General features: G+C 43.7%; 2 protein-coding genes and 1 pseudogene across 2 annotated transcripts in view; all 3 read right to left on the reverse strand.

Moving 5' to 3' along the window:
• The window catches only part of LOC137491248 (uncharacterized), a 697,259-nt gene that overhangs the window by 452,576 nt on the left and 223,323 nt on the right, over positions 1-21,360 (reverse strand). The gene's annotated exons all lie outside the window — the stretch shown is intronic.
• The window catches only part of LOC108182277 (uncharacterized), a 257,835-nt gene that overhangs the window by 36,523 nt on the left and 199,952 nt on the right, over positions 1-21,360 (reverse strand). The window lies entirely within an intron of this gene.
• Positions 446-21,265, reverse strand: LOC108183870 (protein NLRC3-like; annotated as a pseudogene).

Below are 21,360 nucleotides of genomic sequence, written 5' to 3' on the forward strand. Positions count from 1 at the left end.
GGCGAGACGGCAATACTGTGTCTAAAATTACACTATTTCTCTGATCAGAAAACAAACACAATTATCCAAGAGCAACACTGTGTTAGATTTGAGCAAATACACATCAACAAATGTCCTATTCAGCTGGAGGAGCACAAGGATTTACAGGGATTTGAGTTCTTTTCCAGGATAAACTGTAAAGCAAATGAAGTAGATTATTAAACAAGTACAAATGTTGTTTGTGTGAGTAAAAAGTCAAGAAAAGTTTGTTAAATACGTTTAGAAATGATGAAATAAATGAGCAAATAAGGAAACAGAACACTGCCGCCGCGTCCCCATGCAGTAATATGGTGTATCAGCGATCTCACAGGGGAGATGGCCAGCTAAAGATTTTCTGTTAAAGCAGGGCAGTGATTCACTAAACTGATCTGAGTCTTCAGTGCAGACTTATGTGTGTCTTCTGTGATCAATCAATAAATACTCACAGAGCTCTTCTGCAGTTTCTCACAGCTGCTATCAGTCTCCGTCTTCCCTCATCTGATGTGTTGAATTTATTAAAGTCTAACTCATCCAGCGGCTCCTCTGACATCTCAATTATGTAGGAGATTGTTGAGCAGTGAGCAGGAGAGTTTCTCCTCTGAGTGTTTGTCTGATTTCACAAACTCCTGAATCTCTCTGGCCAGAGTCTGATCTTTCACCTCCAGCAGACAGAGGAACAGATTGATGGATCTTTCAGCTGAGAGACGGTCATCTCTCTTGATCTTGTTTTTAATGTACTGTGTGATTCTCCTGATGTTCTCTGAGCTCTCCCCTGTGTGTGTCAGCAGATCCTGGAAGAGTCTCTGATTGGACTCCAGTGAGACGCCCAGCAGGAACCGCAGGAACAGATCCAGATGACCATTACTACTCCTGACAGCTTTATCTACTGCTGAACTGAGCAGATCATACAGATATTTCTTAGAGCTGGACTGTAGATATTGATTATATGAATATCCTCTGTCACAAATCACCCTCAGCGGTTTTCTCTTCTTTGTTAAATGGCAGTAAAACACAAAGAAAGCAGCCAGAAACTCCTGAAAGCTGAGATGGATGAAGCTGTAGACTTTCCTCTGATGAATCACAGATTCCTCCTTGAAGATCTCAGTGCAGATCCCAGAATACACTGAGGCGTCAGTGACGTCTATGCCGCTCTCAATCAGGTCCTCCTCATAGAACATCACATTGCCCTCCATCAGCTGTCTGAAAGCCACTTCAGCAAGTTTGAGGATCACTCCTCTGTTGGACTGCAGGAGTTTCTCTGGATCTCTCTCTTCATACTTCTGCTTCCTCATGTTGATCTGAATCAGCAGGAAGTGGATGTACATCTCAGTCAGAGTTTGAGGGATTTCTGCACTCACATCTTCTTCCAGGAGCTTCTGAAGCACAGTGGAGGAGATCCAGCAGAAGACGGGTATGTGGCACATGATCTGGAGGCTTCTTGCTCTTCTGATATGGGAGATGATTCTGCTGGCTTGATGCTCGTCGCTGATTCTCTTCCTGAAATATTCCTCCTTCTGAGGCTCAGTGAATCCCTGAATTTCTGTCAGACGCTTGATGTATCTGGAGGGGATCTGATGGGCTGCTGCTGGTCTGGAGGTGATCCAGATGAGAGCAGAGGGAAGCAGATCTCCTTTCAGGAGGCTCCACATCAACACAGCCACTGATGAAGATTCAGTCACAGCACAAACTTTCTCCTCATCTGAAAAGTTGAGTGTGATTCTGCTTTCATCCAGACCATCAAAGATGAACACAACTCTACACTGCTCATAAATCTTGGGCTCCAGATCTTCAAGTTCAGGATGAAAGTCCAGCAGAAGGCTGTGAAGACTGTACTGATGATCTCTGATCAAGTTCAGCTCTCGAAATGGAAGCACAAACATGAAATCTACATCCTGATTGTCTTTTCCCTCGGCCCAGTCCAGAATGAACTTCTGCACAGAGACGGTTTTCCCGATTCCAGCGATGCCTTTAGTGAGAACAGTCTTGATCTGGGCTTTCTCCTTCTTGATCTTCTCCTCATGTCCTGCTCCAGCTGAGGCTTTAAAGATGTCATTGCAGTAGACTGGAGTGTGTTGTGAGGGTTTTGTTCTGGCTCTTTTCTCCATCTGTATAACCTCATGTTCTTCATTCACTCCTTCACTCTCTCCTTCTATGATGTAGAGCTGTGTGTAGATCCTGTTCAGGAGGGTTTGAGTCTCTCCACGGTTGATTCCCTCAAATAATCTCTCATACTTGTTCTTCATGCTGGTTTTGTGCTGCTCTTTGACTCTCTGGAGTTCATCATGTTCTGGTTGGAGTGAATCCTGCTGCAGGTGTCCAGTCTGATCATCTCTATACACACTGCAGGAACAACAACAACAACACAAAGAATCAGTGAGTGCGAGTGTAAAGATCCTCTAGTGAAGCCATGTGTGTTTTCTCTGCACCAGCTGAGAAACAACACACATATTTAATCAGATTTAATTTAAACACCACACACTGATCACTTCTACTGCTCAAAATGCTGTAAACATTTAGTAGTACTTGTCATTTATTAAATGTAACACTTCAATCATTTGATATCCTTTATTCACAATGATGCTGGATGCTCACTGAAGACATTTAAAATATTTTTAGGATGAAAATGTGAGAGAGCACAAGTGTAACACTGCCGGTACTACACCACCCAACCCGTTCAGAGCTGGGATCCAACCGGCGACCTTCCGCATGGGAGTCGGTTGCTCTACAAAGGAGGCTAAAGACCATGGCCTCTAGCGTCTGTCACTAGAGCACCTTTAGAGGTCAGAGGAGTGAGGTTTACCTGCACAACACTTACTCGCTGGCCTCAGTTACAATAAAGACTGTGTGGTGTGTTTGTCTCACAGAATTTGTTCATTCATCTCGTCTAAAATCTTTCTCTTGATTATCCACACTTTGCTGACTATTGTAAAATCCTGTAAACTCACTCTACTAACTCTAACAGTTTGAGTATTAATGCTTTATTAGTACTTCACTAATGATCAGATGTTAGTGTGTGGACATTTAGTTTTAAAGTCTCCTGTAAATGTAATACTTGTAAATGTCTGATCTTCCAGAAACACAGGATCATATAAATGCTGCAGTGTGATCATGTGTGTGTAGAGATGATCTACCTGACAGCAGGTCGTGTGTTTCCACTCTTAAATTTTATTGGTGGCTCCATAGACGCGTCACTCTTCATAGACACACAGCTGGGCTCTGCTTCTGCTCTCTTCTGATGAACTGAACTAAAACAGAAGATTAAAGTTGAGCGCTGCACACACTGCACAAACCTGATATTAATCATTGAACAGAAACTGTCTGAATGTGGAAAATATCAGCAAACACAGATCAAGGCTCATTTCTAGTAGAGAAAGCCCAACAGAAATGCAGCACTATTAGAGCAGATTAGAGCAGAAACTAATCATCAAATCACTGAATGAAGTCCACAGTGTAGGTGTGGGAGGAGCTTAATCATTTAGGTGTGTCAGTCATCATCGCATGACTATATAAGCAGCAGTATAAACTGCACTGTGTCAGCTGACCGTTATTCCCGCCTCCAGCAGCTCCCCTTATCCTCCTCCTCATCACTCAGTCTTCAGGTCACTCTTTGGGGGTTTGTCTGCAGAGCTCCAGTCCAGACTTTGAGGACAGCAAGACAAGTTCATTTACCATCATCTATCATGACTGAATGAGCAGGAGAACGTTCGAGGTTACAGAAGTAACCCTTCGGAAGTGCCATAGAGTGGATTGATTGAAATCCACGAAATGGGAGGATTCGGTTCAAAAGCCACTTGTCTGAAAGAGTATTGAACGGGCCAATGAATGCAATGAATTGGCAGCGTAAGTGTTGCGGTTAATTAAGATGGAAACACTAGGGTTAAAGCAACATTTAAAACTTATGACTCTTTATGAATGGTGGTGGCAATGGACCAGACAAACAACCAAATTATGCCAAAATAAGTGTTTATTTTACAAAGTGGATAACTGATAAACAAAGTATATACAAAATAAAGAAAACAAGAATAAATAAATGGTTGTACTAAAGGGGAGGAACAAAAGTGGCGCCAAAGAAAAGAAAATAATATAACAAAACACAGCTCTAACTAGAAACCACAATCTCTATACTATCTAATAAAAGAAAGAGAAAGAAAAGTCTTCAGCGTTTTCACGCCCTATCTAAACTACACTTCTAAACACAAACGTAAACAAAACTTACAATTAGTGGCGCACACTTCTAAACTAGTGTGTATAATACATTGGTATCTCCTACGTGTAGCAACATGTAGGTCACGTGACATCTACCCTGTTCCTCGAATCCCATGGATGTCGTATATCTGGTAATCAGAGGGAAAACACAATTAGAACTCTTTTAAAGATTGATTTCAGCACAAATGATTATAACACACATAGCACAAGAAACTATCACATAATCCAGCTATCCAGCAAAACACACAGTCAACCAACATAGCAAACACACAACAGTGAGCATGCAAAAAGCAAGCTAGCTTTCAACGGCACCGGCTTCCTTTTAAAGTGGGGAAGTCTGTTTGTGATTGGTCAATGATGATGTCATTGCAAATGGTAATGATGACTGGCATCTTGCTTAGCCAATAGGCAGATGAGCTGGGCGGACCTAAAGAAAATGATAGGTTGAGAAGGAGGGAGAGAGAAAAAAAAAATACAAACAAACACAGGCACAGATACTGAGCCGTAACACCCTGGCACTTAAAAACAAACCCCGTTTGTAACGTAAAGTTCGAGACTTTACACTCTAGAAAGGGCGTCTGCCATGACGTTGTCAATGCCTTTCTTATGACAAATCTCCAAGTTATAGTTCTGCACTAATAAAGACCATCTCATCAAACGTTGATTGTGATTGTACATCCTCGATAAGAACACAAGGGGATTGTAATCTGTATATACAAGCACAGGCAAGTTACTGGAGCCAACATAAACTTCAAAATGTTGTAAGGCGAACAACAAAGCAAGAGTTTCTTTCTCAATAGTAGAGTAATTAAGCTGATGCTTATTAAACTTTCGAGAAAAGTAACTTATCGGATGATCTATGCCATTTCCATCCTCTTGGATCAGTACAGCACCAGTACCAACAGCACTAGCATCAATTTCTAGTTTAAATGGTGCAGCGAAATCTGGAGCAGAAAGAACAGGTGTGCTACATAACAGAGTTTTCACACAGTCAAAAGCATTTTGACAAGCATCAGACCAAGCGTATGGTGTAGAGGGACTAAGCAAAGACGTTAAAGGGTTAACTACTGTAGAAAAATTCTTGCAGAAATTTCGATAGTACCCAGCCATTCCCAAGAACCGTCGCAGTTCTCGGCGAGTGGTAGGAACTGGAAATTGCGATATAGCAACCACTTTAGCTTCTACTGGACGTACTTTTCCCTGTCCAACCTCCTTTCCAAGATATGTTACTGTGGCTTGACCAAATTCGCACTTGGCCAAGTTCAGTGTAAGAGATGCCTTTAACAGTCTTGTAAAAACTGCTTTCAACAACGAAATGTGTTCACGCCAAGTCATGGAATAGACTACCACATCATCAAGGTAAGCACTACAATTTGGTAAATCACCTAGAACTAAGTTTACAAGACGTTGAAATGTTGCGGGTGCATTTCGAAGTCCAAAGGCCATAGATGTATATTGTGCAAACGAGTCAGGTGTAACAAATGCAGAAATATCTGAAGCTTTGTCAGTAAGAGGAATTTGCCAGTAGCCTTTGAGCATGTCCAATTTTGTAACAAAACGTGCTGTACCGACATTGTCTACACAATCTTCCATTCGTGGTAACGGGTAACTATCCGCAACAGTAACAGAGTTAACCTTTCTATAATCTGTACAAAATCTGTACGTACCATCAGGTTTTGGTACTAACAGACATGGCGAACTCCACGGACTATGACTAGGTTTTGCCAAATTATTCTCTAACAAGTAGTTTACTTCCTTGCGCATCAGTGATCGTTTATTCATGTTTGAACGATAAGCATGCTGCTTAATAGGATGGGCTGTACCCACATCAATATCATGTTTCAACACATTTGTTTGTGTTGGAACATCGTGAAACACACCATTGAATTGAGATATTAAAGCAATAATATCTTTTCTCTGGTCACAAGACAGATGCTTCCGATATGAATTGAGATCACTTAAAATCTCTGAATTTTTCAGCCTCACACATTGTTGAGTGTGACGAAGTACTACATCATCATCAGCATCCCGATTCTCTTCAAAAGATGACTGCGTGACTGTAATAGTAGGAACAGCAGGTTCAGTGTTTGACACAAATGAGTCTTTTCCGAATGTCTCTTTTGCATGATACGCTTTAAGCATATTTATGTGACTCACACGAGTTTTACGTTTCCGATCAGGCGTAAGAATAATGTAATCTGTTTCGCTGATTTTCTTTTGAACTACGTAGGGACCTGAAAAACGTGCCGAAAGTGAAGAGCCAGACACCGGTAGGAGTACTAGCACTTTATCACCTGCAGTGAATGATCGTACAACCGCTTTCTTATCATATTTACGTTTCATGCCTTTCTGTGCAGTAGTTAGTGCATCTTTAGCAAGGGTACACGCAGTGTGTAAGCGTTCACAAAATTCACTGACATTATCTAGTATGTTTGTTTCTGCACTGAAATCAACCGATTGCATTCGTTCTTTCAAGACTTTTAAAGGACCTCTTACCTGATGAGCAAAAACCAATTCGGCAGGACTGAATCCAAGAGATTCTTGTACCGTTTCTCGAGTAGCGAACAACATCAGAGGAACACCTTCATCCCAATCTTTCGTTGTACTCAGACAGTATTTTCGCAACATAGACTTTAACGTCTGATGGAAGCGTTCAAGTGCACCCTGGCTTTCAGGATGGTATGCGCTTGACACTCGATGTGTGATCTCAAGTGACTGTAAAGTCTGTTCAAAAAGTTTGGAGAGAAAATTTGTTCCCTGATCAGTCTGGATAACCTGAGGTAAACCAAAGGTAGAGAAAAACTTGATTAATGCTTTGATGATTACAGGTGCTGTGATTTTTCTAAGAGGTATAGCCTCTGGAAATCTAGTTGCAACACACATTATTGTAAGCAAAAACTGATTACCTGACCTTGTCTTAGGCAACGGTCCAACACAATCCACAAGTATGTGCTGAAATGGTTCGCTCACTACTGTAATAGGAATCAAGGGAGCAGGTGGAATTGTTTGATTCGGCTTCCCTACTACTTGGCATGTGTGGCAAGCGCGACAATACTTCACCACATCTTTCTTTAAACCAGGCCAAAAGAAGTGCCTTAGAATCCTATCGTAAGTTTTTGTGATCCCTAAATGACCAGCAAACTGATGATCATGTGCAAGATATAACACATGCTGTCGGTAAGGAGTCGGAACAACAATTTGATACACTGCATCCCACTCCAGATCATCATCCGCACTCGGAGACCATTTTCGCATCAATAACTTTGTCCATGAAAAATTTACTCTTCGCCTTTTTGTTCTCAACACCTGAAACAGCAGCATTAATAAGTGACACAAGAGACTGGTCTTCTTTTTGAGCCACAGTAATTCTCTCACGAGACACAGGTAACTGTAACAGATTGTTGTCAGTCACATCAACATCAGCCTTTCCTGCCGTATTTTTCAATGAATCCTCAATAGTGAAATTTTCACCAGCCAAGAGAGGAGAGAAAAATGAGTCAGCCAATTCAACTACATTTCCCATCTTGCGTGACTGTGCGCGTGTGACTGCGCATGCGGGAAAAATTTCTGGATCTGAACAAGAGTCTAATTGGATACTCACATCTGGCTTATCTAGAACCTCCAACACAGGCGTTACCTTTCCTCCAGCCAAATCATTGCCAAGGATGAAGTCAATGCCTTTTACAGGTAGTGACGACCGTACTGCAACTCGAACAAATCCTGTACACAAATCACTTGTTAAGTGTATACGATGCAGCGGTAATACAAGTTGTAATACAAGTCATCTCAATTCCTTGAACTATTACATTAGATCCACAGTAAGTGTCGCCAGAGAACTGTAGTTTGTCTGCTACAATAAAAGACTGCAGCGCACCAGTGTCCCTAAGTATTTTCACTTTCACCCTTTCATCACCATTTTCTGATAAGGAAATAAATCCTTCTAAAATGAAAGGTTTGTACTTGTCATCAATGTCATTGTTTTTGTTATTGTCAGGAATCTTAAAAGCAGTGTGAGTGTTTAAAAACCCTACGCTTTTAACTTGTGATTGTTGTTTTCTTTTTAAAACCAAGCAATCGGAAATGACATGACCTTGTTTTCGACAATAAAAACAGGCGCGTTCCTCAGGAACGGTGCTCTTTTTAGAACGACTAGGTTGAGATTGAGCAATCTGATTTGTCTGAATGCACAGGTGCAAAGACATTTTTGTGTGTTAAAATGAACTCATCAGCCAAAACAGCTGCATGTGAAAGAGAATTAACTTTCTGTTCATTCAAGTACACAACAACACGGTCAGGCAAGCAATTTTTAAACTCCTCTAACAACATTAGTTCTTGCAGTGACTCCATATCATCCACTTTGTTAGCTGTGCACCATTTATCAAATTGTAGCCTTTTCTCTTGCGCAAATTCAACAAAAGTCTGTGTACCATTCTTTCTTCAACCTCTAAAATGCTGTCTGTAAGCTTCTGGAACTAGCTCATAAGCTCTTAGAATTGCAGACTTCACACAGTCATACTTTAGACTATCTTCTAAAGATAAAGTTGAGCATACCTCCTGAGCTTTACCAAGCAATTTACATTGCAATAACAATGACCAAACATCCTTAGGCCAGTGCAAAGAAGTAGCTATTCTCTCAAATGCAGTAAAGTATGAATCTACTTCTGATTCTCTGAATTGTGGTACCAAAACAATGTGCTTACCAATGTCAAAGGCATGTGGAGCAGTATCAGTCGGAGTTGAAACATCAGTGGCAGGGGGGGGGGGCAAGGCAGTGGCAGGGGTCGAGTTAGACGGTGGAGCAGAACAGGAGGAAATCTTCATCGCCTCCAGATCTAGTTCCCGTAGCTTGATCTGCATTTCAGCCTCAATCTCAAGTTTGCGTATTTCCAAACGCAAATTAACTTCAGCCTGCCTAGCTTGCTCTTTATCATGAGCTTCCAGTTGCAAGCGTGCCAAACGGACTTTCAGTCTCGCATCACTCCTTGAAACAGAGGACATTGGGGAGAATGGCTCAAAGGGTGGCAATCCAGCCTTTGCCTCCGCATCGACCTTAGCTTGACCCTGCAGATCCTCCTCAGCACCCACACTAAGATGTTCGACCGCCACGTCATCAAGAATTACTTTATCAACATTCTCACTCACCTTTTCCACTGGTAGCACATTTTTTTCATACAAATTCTCTAGTATGCAATCCCTTAATTCTGCCTTACGACTGTGTTTACTTACTTCAATCTGGTAGTGGTCAGCCACCAGCAACAAGTCCTGCTTTCTGCATCTGCTAATCTGCTCTACTGTTGGGTTTTTTATAAAGTTTTGTACACTAAACACCTCCATTACCTAGATAAGGCAAACTAGTATTACGATTTTTCTCTGCCTGAAATATACGCACTACTCACTCTATCACAATTGTCACCACCAAACACAAATAATCATAACTTCCGGTCTCTAAAATTCTCTAAAGCATGTCAAATTAGTGTTTAGAGATCCCGGACGAGCCCCCAATTAAATGTTACGGTTAATTAAGATGGAAACACTAGGGTTAAAGCAACATTTAAAACTTATGACTCTTTATGAATGGTGGCGGCAATGGACCAGACAAACAACCAAATTATGCCAAAATAAGTTTTTATTTTACAAAGTGGATAACTGATAAACAAAGTATATACAAAATAAAGAAAACAAGAATAAATAAATGGTTGTACTAAAGGGGAGGAACAAAAGTGGCGCCAAAGAAAAGAAAATAATATAACAAAACACAGCTCTAACTAGAAACCACAATCTCTATACTATCTAATAAAAGAAAGAGAAAGAAAAGTCTTCAGCGTTTTCACGCCCTATCTAAACTACACTTCTAAACACAAACGTAAACAAAACTTACAATTAGTGGCGCACACTTCTAAACTAGTGTGTATAATACATTGGTATCTCCTACGTGTAGCAACATGTAGGTCACGTGACATCTACCCTGTTCCTCGAATCCCATGGATGTCGTATATCTGGTAATCAGAGGGAAAACACAATTAGAACTCTTTTAAAGATTGATTTCAGCACAAATGATTATAACACACATAGCACAAGAAACTATCACATAATCCAGCTATCCAGCAAAACACACAGTCAACCAACATAGCAAACACACAACAGTGAGCATCCAAAAGCAAGCTAGCTTTCAACGGCACCGGCTTCCTTTTAAAGTGGGGAAGTCTGTTTGTGATTGGTCAATGATGATGTCATTGCAAATGGTAATGATGACTGGCATCTTGCTTAGCCAATAGGCAGATGAGCTGGGCGGACCTAAAGAAAATGATAGGTAGAGAAGGAGGGAGAGAGAAAAAAAAATACAAACAAACAAAGGCACAGATACTGAGCCGTAACAGTAAGCTTGCACAGGTGTACTTCATTGCCAATTATCCCAGCATATAAGCACACCTGGAGCGAGCAAACGCCATCCTTTTAAGCTGAAGAGACTTTCAAACAGCTAAGGGACAGTCATTATGGCGGGGAACGAAGGGTTACTTCTGTAACCTCGAACGTTCCCCTTCGGTTGGGGAACTTCAGTGCCATAGAGTGGATTGATTGAAATCCACGAAATGGGAGAAATATGGAAAGCGCCATAATGACAGCACCTTACCAACGCCCCCGATGAGGGGATAGTCAAGCAAGCGTGACGCACCCACATCATGGGAGGCGCAGTCCTCCAACGTGTCCCTGGCCCTAATTTATCCTACTTCAACAGAAGTCTTACGGATTTAGATATATTTTTTTGGAAGTCGTGAGCATCTAGATAATTCTAGGAAAATACGACAGTACGTTGGGAAGCGTGCAATCCCGATAGGGAGGACGCTGCGGAGGCCATTCGTTACCCAAGGGGGGATAGATGGCAGAATTTACATATGGACTAGCCCTAAAAAGGGGGAGTACGCATAGCAAAAGAGTGGTTAGCGGAGAGGGAAGACACGGGTCCGCCCATGGGGGGGGGGGGGGGGGGGGGGGGGCTTAACCGTGGCGGAATAAGCATATGGGATCACCTAGTGGGGATCACGCATAGCAGGCACCTTTACCCAAAACGCGGGCTGACCAGCAGGCAGACCTACAACATAGTGGGCCAGCAGGTGACTCCTCCGCTGAGTCAGTGCTGGGGGCCACGGAGGAATCTGCAGGGCTCACCTGACGGGGAACTTTACTGACAGATAAAAAGGCGCACGTACCTCCGTGTTAGGGAGAATGGCGCAGCAAGCGTGTTTCAACACCCTACCGAATTGTTTCCTCAATCACCAAGGGTTACCTAATACCCTTGAGGAAACCAGCTCCACTCGCAGAATGTAAAACCTTGCAAATGTGTTGGGTGTCACCCAGCCCGCAGCTCTACAGATGTCTGTTAGAGAGGCACCGCGTGCGCGTGCTCGAGAGGATGCGAAGCTCCGAGTGGAGTGCACACGCACTCTCGGGGGACGCGGCTCACCTCGGCTCTGATAGCGAAAGAAGGCATCCACAATCTAGTGGGAACTTATTTCGGTACGGCACTTCCCTGCTGCCGACCGCCATAACAGACGAAGAGCTGCTCAGATGCTCTAAACTCTGAGTGCGGTCCGGATAATACGCAAAACGCGAACTGGACAATAAAGAAGGGCTGGGTCTGCCTCCTCCGAGGGCAGCGCTTGCAGGCTCACTACCTCGTATTAAAACGGAGTGGTAGGAACCTTGGGCACATATCGCGGGCGGGGTCTCAGGACGTGAGAGAAAGCCAGCCCAATTACAGGCACGAGTCACTGACCGAAAAATGCCTCCGGGTCCCCGACCCTCTAATCGATATCAACGCGACCAGCAGAGCTGTCTTCAGGGACAGAAAGATACTGAGTCGAGGATCGAAGGGATCTGATGCGGCTTGTGTAGCGAGGGCGAGATCCTAAGAGGGCATGAGAGGGGGCGGGGTGGATTAATTCGCTTAGCTCCCCTGAGGAACCGGATGATGAGGTTATGCATTCCCACGGTACTGCCAGCCACCGCGACATGAGAGCGGAGATGGCAGCCACGTAGCCTTGAGTGTGGAGGGCGACAGCCTGCTCTCCAGCTTTTCTCGGCGTTAAGAAAGCACAACGCTGATCTGGCAAATTACGGGGGTCTTAGACACACCATTCAGGGAATAGACTCCACTTCAGGGCATAGGCGCGCTCGGGGAGGGGGCTCTAGCCCGAGTGACGGTATTAGCCACCGCAATCGGAGGTTACCTAAGTCTTCCTCGCGTCTAAGGACCTATCAAGATCGGCGAGGGTGCCAGATAGTGCCCTGTCCCTGAGAGAGTAGGTGCTCTCTCGAAGGGACTGCCAGGGGAGGGCTATCGCGAGGGAGAGCTCTGACATCCAGGTCCGGTTGAGCCAGAGGGGCGCAACCAGCAACCTGTTCCTCGTCCTCCCTGACCTTGCACAGTAACTGCGCGAGCAGGCTCACTTGGGGAAACGCGTATTTGCGCATGCCCCGAGGCCAGCTGTAAGCCAGTGCATCCGTGCCAAGAGCACTCGGTCAGGGAAAGAACAACTGGCAATGAGCGATCTCGGGGGAAGCAACAGAACGATCTGGGCTTCCCCGAATCGCACCCATATCAGCTGAACAGACTCGGGGTGGACTCTCCATTCTCCAGGACATAAGGCTTCCTTGAGAGCGCATCGGCTGCACGGTTGAGCTTGCCTGAATATGAATGGCGTGCAGCAATTTCAGCCGCGGATGACTCCAGAGGAGCAGACGGCGGGCGAGCTGAGACATGCGGCGAGAGCGCATACCCCCCATACGGCTGATATACGCCACCGCCGCCGTACTGTCCGTCCTGACCAGCATGTGTTGCCGCTCCAGCACCGGAAAAAAAACGGTGGAGAGCGAGGAACACTGCCAACAGCTCCAGGCGATATGCCAATGCAACTGGGTACCTTTCCACAGGTCCGCAGCCGCATGCCCGCAACGCACAGCCCCCCAGCCCGTGTTGGAAGCGTCTGCTGAAACGACAACAAGACTGGACGCCTGTTCTAGAGACACCAGGCCTGTAGGAACGAGGGGTTGCTCCAAGGGCTGAGGGCGCGGCGACACATCGCAGTAACAGAGACTCGGTGTGCGCGCTTGCCATGCGCGTCTGGGGACTCGATCATGAAGCCAGTGCTGAAGTGGTCTCATATAGAGTAATCCGAGCGGCATGAATCGGCTGCGGATGCCATATGCCCCAGGAGCCTCTGAAATAGTTTCAGTGGGACCACTATTTTACTGTCGAGCTCTCTCAGACAGTACAGCATCAGCTGAGCGTGCTCTCCGGAGAGGCGCGCTGCCATGGTGACCGAGTCCAGCTCCAGCCCGAGAGAAGAGATCCTCTGCACGGTTGCGAGTTTGCTCTTTTTTCGGTTGACCTGAAACCCCAACAGGTGGAAGTGCCGGAGCACTTTGTCTCTGTGCATAGTCAATTGCTCCGAGAGAGGGCAAAAATCAGCCAGTCGTCAAGAAATTGAGTATGCAGATGCCCGCGAGCCAAAGGGGCGCTAAGGCACCCTCCGCGGGCTTGGTGAGGACCCGCGGAGACAGAGAGAGCCCGAAGGGGAGGGCTTTGTACTGCCAAGCTCGACCTTCAAGCGCAAACCGCAGAAACTGACGGTGGCGAGGAAGAGTGGAGACATGGAAATACGCATTTATCAGGTCTAATGCTGCAGACCAACCCAGAGGACGAATGCATCGGAGGATGCGCTTCTGCGTGAGCATTCTGAACGGCAGCTTGTGCAGACAGCGGTTCAAAACGCGCAGATCTAGGATTGGCTGTGACCCACCGCTCTTTTTGGGCACGATGAAGTGTGGGCTGTAAAACCCGCTCTCCATCTCGGCTGGAGGGAGCGGCTCGATTGCATCCTTCGCCAGGAGGACAGCAATCTCCTCTCGCAAGACAGGGGCGGACAGGGGGCTGACCCTGGTGAATACACACCCGTGACTTGGGGGGCCGTTTCGCCAACTGAATCGCATAGCCGAGTCTGATTGTGCGTATGAGCCACCGCGAAGAGCTGGCCCGCGCAAACCAGGCAGGCAGAGCTCTCGCTAATGGACTCATCGCTACAATCGCTGACGTACCAGCAGTGGGGCAGCTGGAGCTTGAGGTGAGATATTTGCTCTCACTCCGCACCCGAGCTCCGGAGGGGAGGCTCGAGGGGTGGGAGAAAGGAGACCGTCCTCCCAGCGCTCGTGAGCCACTGGCGAAACGCACCGAATCTGCAAGCTAGAAAGCATAGTGTCCCAGACTGGCAGATTTCAAGCTGTCACATCTGGGGAAGTGGAAAAGTGCCCTTTCATAATGTTTTCATGGCAGTAAAAAAGTGCCGTTGGAAATGGGGCCCCGCCCTCCAGCGGGGAAAGAGCAAGTTCCCTCTTCTCCAGATGGCCTGTCCCAGGGACGCTTCGCGGTCCGTTGCCAGACTTAGCGGCGTTCTGGGCAGGGGGGCTGCCTGCTTCCGAGGTGCCCGACGTGCACGCTTCGCCAGAGGCGTGTGCGGGGGCGGAGCAGCTCTCGTAGGCGGGCGCCTTCGGCGAGGAGCAGGTATGGATGGCACGGCGGGCGGAGCGGGCTAGGGACCGCCGGTAAGACATCACCCATCAACTGCTCTCTCACCGCCTTGAATTCCTGGGTGAATTCAGACGGTGTCGCCGAACATGGCTTGGGATATGGGGAAAGTCAAGAAAGCAGACTTTGTCGACTTCGCGCATATCAGCCAGGGGTGGCGCTCCTGGATCACTAATGTGGACATCGTCCTCCCCAACGCACACGCAGCTTTTCAAGACCGCGTGAGCCTACTGTGCACCTCCGGGAAGAAGGGAACGCCCCTCTAGTCGGTCCGGCCGCGGAGCTGGGGGATAAACCATCTCCAACCCACGGCCGAAGCAGCCCGGGAAAGCACGGCTAACATGTCCGTTTCAGGATTCGTAGTGACAGCGCTCATCAGCCCGAAGGGGGCGAGCGGGTCTGGATCATCATCGGACAATGAAAGCCCACCCTCCGATGCCGCGGTGGACGTCTGGTCTCCGGTGTCATCGGGCGTAAGGGCTACCATCTGTTAGACGGATCGCTTCCCCCGCCCGAAGCTTGGATGGAGCGCTTAGAGGAGCGGGAGGTCCGCAGGCCCGTGGGCGACGGATTATCTCTCGCTGAAACCCTCAGATCTGCCCGAGTGCCCGCTGCAGAGCAGGGGACAACTGGGGTGGTTCGCCCTTTTGCAAAGGCTAGCGGCGATCTTTACTGCGCAACAGTCATGGCATCGCAATGACGACATGAACTGCCCGCGAGCAGCGCATTAACATGCTGGACCCCCCAGACATGTAACGCAGTGCCCGTGCCCATCATCCGAGGACAGGAAACCACCGCATCCAAAAACGCACAGTCGGAGCGCCGTCCTGAAAAGGACGTGCTGCACGACTGTGTTGCTCTTTCTGTGAAGTTTGCAACTTTATGCGCACCGCTCTGGAGGACCGGACCCAAAGAACGCCAGGCAAGGGAGAAACCCAGCTCGACCGTCTGCCGCTGCGTGTACACACTCTGGACCGGGAGAATGCTCTCGTTCGCTCAGAATCGCTGGTCACAGCAGGAGGAACCCTCATCGACTCGATCAGAAAGTCTCTGAAGCGAAAAGGATGGCGTTTGCTCGCTCCAGGTGTGCTTCTATGCTGGGATAATTGGCAATGAAGTACACCTGTGCAAACTTACGCTGCCAATTCATTGCATTCATTGGCCCGTTCAATACTTTTTCAGACAAGTGGCTTCTAAACCGAATCCCCCCATTTCGTGGATTTCAATCAATCCACTCTATGGCACTGAAGTTCCCCAACCGAAGGGGAACTCGAGAAATATCAATTATAGAAAACCAAATATGTTGATTAGCAGCATCTATAAGGCCAACACAACATGATGATGACTGCGCTTCAGAGAAAACAGACTTAGATCAGAGGAATGGCTGATCAGTACAGCACAGAAACAGCAGGGGAAAGTGTGCAGGAAAAGCCCTTTATGGCAGGAGATTGGGAACACTTTAGTTTAGCTCACAATTCATACTATTAACTACCGGCTTATTATCTGTGTAATGTGAACATATGAACTGCTCATTAGTAGTCATACAGTATGATCATATTGTGTATCCCCAACCCTACCCAAAACCTAAACCCACCTTCTACCTCACTAACTATTAATAAAGCGCTGATTGGTTTGTTAACACCATCAATTGTGGCCTGAAGTGTAAAGCGGAGATCTTCAAGCACTATCCTGCAGAGCTCAGATACAACATCTAACATCTGAAACCCAACAGATCCACAACACTAATTACTTGATTCATTTATTATAAAAATACTCATCAGTTGCAGATATTAAAGAGATGATCTACCTGACAGCAGGTCCTGTGTTTCCACTCTTGAATTTTATTGGTTGCTCCATAGACCAGTCACTCTTCATAGACACACAGCTGGACTCTGCTTCTGCTCTCTTCTGATGAACTGAACTAAAACAGAGAAGATTAAAGTTAAGCGCTGCACACACTGGGGTCAACACAGCAGATTTACTCAACATTTATCATTAAAGGGCCATGAAACCCCCTCATTTCAGCAGGGTGTTTTCACACCTCTACTTTGGAAAAAGTCAGAAAAGTGGGCGTGTCCAGCTCTGTTTAGGGGGGAGTGTCGGAGGAACTAAAGTGGGATGGTGTGGGAGTGTCTATTTGGGCACGCGCGAGTTTCAGTCAAAATACACACACATGAGAAAGTGATGGTGTTTAACCTACATGGACATCTGTAGTCGAATTATTTGCCAAAATATTAAATGGTGGACTTTAACTGCAGTTTGGCTCTTTCATTCAGGGAATTCATTCATGCCCCTCGCGACAAACGAGATGCGGTGCTAACAAAATGCGGTGCTAACATTTCTGCACTCAGTGCAATAGTTAACTTAATTTGATACGAACAAACTGAATAAACAAAGAGCACTGGTCGCTCACTTACCAAATCTGTAGAGACAGGACAATCACCAGCAACTAGAGCCGCGTCTTTATGAAAAGAATACTACAAGCGAATCTGGATCTCAGCGTTTGCAGATGAGAACAGCTCTCAGGTAAACAATAATCCTCCTTAGACACGTAAGTTATTGTTGTCGAGCGTCGCGTACACTGTTAATCCACACGTGATCCAGATGAGCTCTCACAGAGAGAAAATGAAAATGAAACTTAATGGCAGCAAACTATAAAAGCAACACTTCACGCTTGTTTTGCCAACACAACGTGGCGTCTTTGTGGTGTAAACACGGTGACAATAATGAATATTGATGAAGTTGCACAATAGAGCGTGCTGATTGGTTTGACCCAAGCCTTACTCATGCATTAATGCAACACACAGTAAGACGTAATAAGACTCACTCTGGCACAGACACCCAGTCTGCACGCTGGAATACACGCTATTATGTCATGACCGTGACGCAGCTTCAAAAATTCGTTTCAAACAGGAAGTACAAATTTGCTTGAAATAACGCAAAAACAACCAATTTACACTTTTTAGTGAAATATAGGTGTCCTAATAGTGTTTTTAGCAGTGTGGGACACATACACGACTGTCAACAGCTCAAAAAATGTGTTTTGGTGTTTCGTGACCCTTTAAAACACTGTTTAAACAGCACTTAATGAAACTTTTCATAACTATTGTAGAAAAACTTGTGTGTGTTAAATATTCTGATCGATTAAAAGCACAACAGAGAGTAAATATAATATCTTGTAAAAAATAATAATATAGAATGTCAAGTGTAGGTTTAATACCTGCATCCTGTAAACAAATCCTGATCTCTAGAAGTGTATTTGTTCTCCATCATGGATCTGAAGAGTTTGATCTCCAGCAGAAACCCTAGAAGAAGGTGAAGAACAATAACAAATGTCCAGTATAGAGGTAAAGTTGGTTTCATAATCGCACATTCAGACTTTCCCCTTAATAATATAATTTCATAAAAGTATTTGCAAACTCTAAATAGCGAAATCATATTAGCACTCAATGACTATCAAAGTACAACATTGTTCACAGTGAAATAAACAGTGTTAATGTTGTTTTCAAGTCACACTTGCATGCTAATTCCGATCGAATATTTAAAGTAACATGGTAAACAATATAGAGACTTCAGTCATTGATCAGCCTTCATAATTCAGCCTTCATAATTCAAAGATCAGCAGCTGAGACACTCAAATCACTGAAATCCAGAAGTCAATCACATAGAGGTAAAGTTGGTTTTATATTCACACATTCCGACTTTCCCCTTAATAATATAATTTCATAAAAAGTATTATTTCTAAACTCTAAATAGTGAATTCATATTAGCAGCCAATGACTATCAAAGTACAACATTGTTCACAGTCAAATTAACAGTGTTAATGTTGTTTTCAAGTCATACTTGCATGCTAATTCAGATCGAATATTCAAAGTAACATGGTAAACAATATAGAGACTTCTAAATGAACGAATGTGTGAATATAAAACCAACTTTACCTCTATTTTCATCGCTAGTAAACAAATGAAGAATCACAGCCATCCTCTATTTGATTAGGATTAAAATATAATCATTCATTCAGTTTATTAAACCTTACATGTTTTTTCCAAGACATTAAAGATTTAAAGCTGTTCTGCGTTGTAAATGATGGATTATGTTTAAAATGGAGACACAACAACTCAGCACTATCACTTTCGTTTCTAAAGGAAGCTGTACATCATGAGTTCAGTGAAAAACATCCATCACAAACACTCTAAACAAAGCAGAGAAGAGTGAAAACAGCAGCAGGATTATTTTATCTATCTCATTAAATACATCTTAATATTCGCAGATTAAGTTCAGTCACTCCCATACAACCATCCATTACATCATTCAAAATTATACAAAATGTAATACCTTGCAAAATAGCATATATAGTACTTTTAAGGCACTTAAATTCCTCTAAATTGATTAACTTTCAATACTTTTTAAGACCCCGCGGACACCCTGCTACATGTTATGTGTGTATGAGTGACATTAGAAATGTCATCATATTTCATTGTCAGATTGATTCTTTTTCTGCTGGTGACTGGTCTTATGCTGGATTTACACTATCAGCATGAATTAAGTATTCGCGCGAGTAGATTACACACAAAATCAATGCAAAAGCTTGAATCTAAAAAATAACACGACAGTGTGTTATTTTACTATGGTATCTGCTGGTTTGCGCACTAATCCAGAAGTCCATACCCTTCCAACGGCAATGGTATGGCCCGTCTACGAGAGCAGAAAAGTAAAATGGAAAATCACAATAATGTGTCATTATTTAAAGTTTGTTCTGAGATCAGATTCAAATGCAACAACACAAACTTGTGGAATTAAAAATTAAACCGAGTGACAATTATCCATGTTGAAGTACTCAGAAAAAATGGAAAATGAAAGTTTGAGATGCATTTTTCATTTGTTTAATTTTGACCATGTGAATTAAACAAAGCACTGCAAAGCGTTACACGGATCTATAAAGAACTCTGACACCTCATATTTCACATTTGATGTATGATATGTAGTTTATTAAGATAAGATCAGGTTAAGCCAATTACTCATTTATATATTTAGTTTGTCAGTTGGTAGTAAAAATGTCTACTGACATTAAAGAGTTAAATACATTTTAAGGAACATCAGCAGTTTTTCTTCCTGTTTAACTGTTAGGGCTGGTTGAACTTTTCTTTCAATTTCATAAATGTTGATTTAAAGTTATATTTTGTGCTGATTTATGGAGTGAACATGATATTAATGATTAAAAACACTTTCATAACATTAAGAAATAAAGTGTTCAGACACAGTGTTGAAATTACCGTGTTTTTACACCATGATTAAACAGTGTTTGAGGCTTTGAGACAGTGTTTGAGCATCAGCATCAGACAAACATTTAAATCAAATCACACTTACACGTTTAAAATCCCTTCATCATTTCCACAAATAAGCGTAATGGTAGAAGTATCAAACTTACATGCAAAAGTGCAGACACTCTTGTCCAGAAGAAACACAATCTGAGCTCTTTGACTCTTTCAGTTCTTCTTCCCTTTCTTCTTCTTCCTGATTTATTGCCTGTCAGGAACTCAACTTGGAAGGTGCATTACTGCCACAACCACACAGCAAATTTTAGATAGTAGATTTAACTACCTTAGAGTTAAAATTAACACTCCCTCAGAGTTTATATGGGAACCACTATAAGTGTTAAAAATAACACTTTTGAAAGTGTTAACATTGTCAACACCAAGAGAGTGTTAATTAGCAAACTCTTATTGTGTAAAATATCTGTAAAATTTCCGAAAAAATACCAGCAGCTGTGGTTGCCAGAATCTTTCTGTGAAAAACATGGAAGTTTTATATAACTGTATAAATTTACAAAAAATAATCATATTTCATAAACTAACACAATGTTCAGTTTACAAAATTATAGCTTAGTGCACAAAAATGTAAAGTCTTTAGATGCAATAATGTTTTCATGTGTGATTGCAATTAGCAAACAGATTTTGACTGCATTAGTAACTACACAGCTACCTTTAAACAAAAGAAGATGCAGCATAACATCAAATACTCTCAGTTCATCTTGGACTTGAACAGAGACGCTATTATTCTCCACAATGGGAACACAAAAACTGTTTAGCTGTTTTTCTTTTTTCTTTTTTTATTTTTAGATTTTACGTAAAAATACCAGCAGCTGTGGTTGCCAGTAATCTGCTGTTTTTAACATTCATAAATTCAGTTTACAGAATATTTATGTTAAAAACACATTCAACAGTCTGTATTTTTTATCGATCTCACACTGCAAATTTTAGATTTGGTAGATTTAACTACCTTAGAGTTAAAATTAACACTCCCTCAGTGTTTATATGGGAACCACTATAAGTGTTAAAATAACATTTTTGAAAGTGTTAAAATTTTTAACACCCAGAGTGTTAATTAACAAACTCTTATTGTGTAAAATATCTGTTAAATGTATGTCAAAATACTGGCAGCAGTGGTTGCCAGTAATCTGCTGTTTTTAACATTTTACATTCGTAAATTCAGTTTCCAGAATATTTCTGTTAAAAACATCCCATAGTCTGTATGTTTCATTCGAACACACGTAA

The sequence above is a fragment of the Danio rerio genome, chromosome 4, assembly GCF_049306965.1.
Source record: "Danio rerio strain Tuebingen ecotype United States chromosome 4, GRCz12tu, whole genome shotgun sequence".
Classification (NCBI taxonomy): domain Eukaryota; kingdom Metazoa; phylum Chordata; class Actinopteri; order Cypriniformes; family Danionidae; genus Danio; species Danio rerio.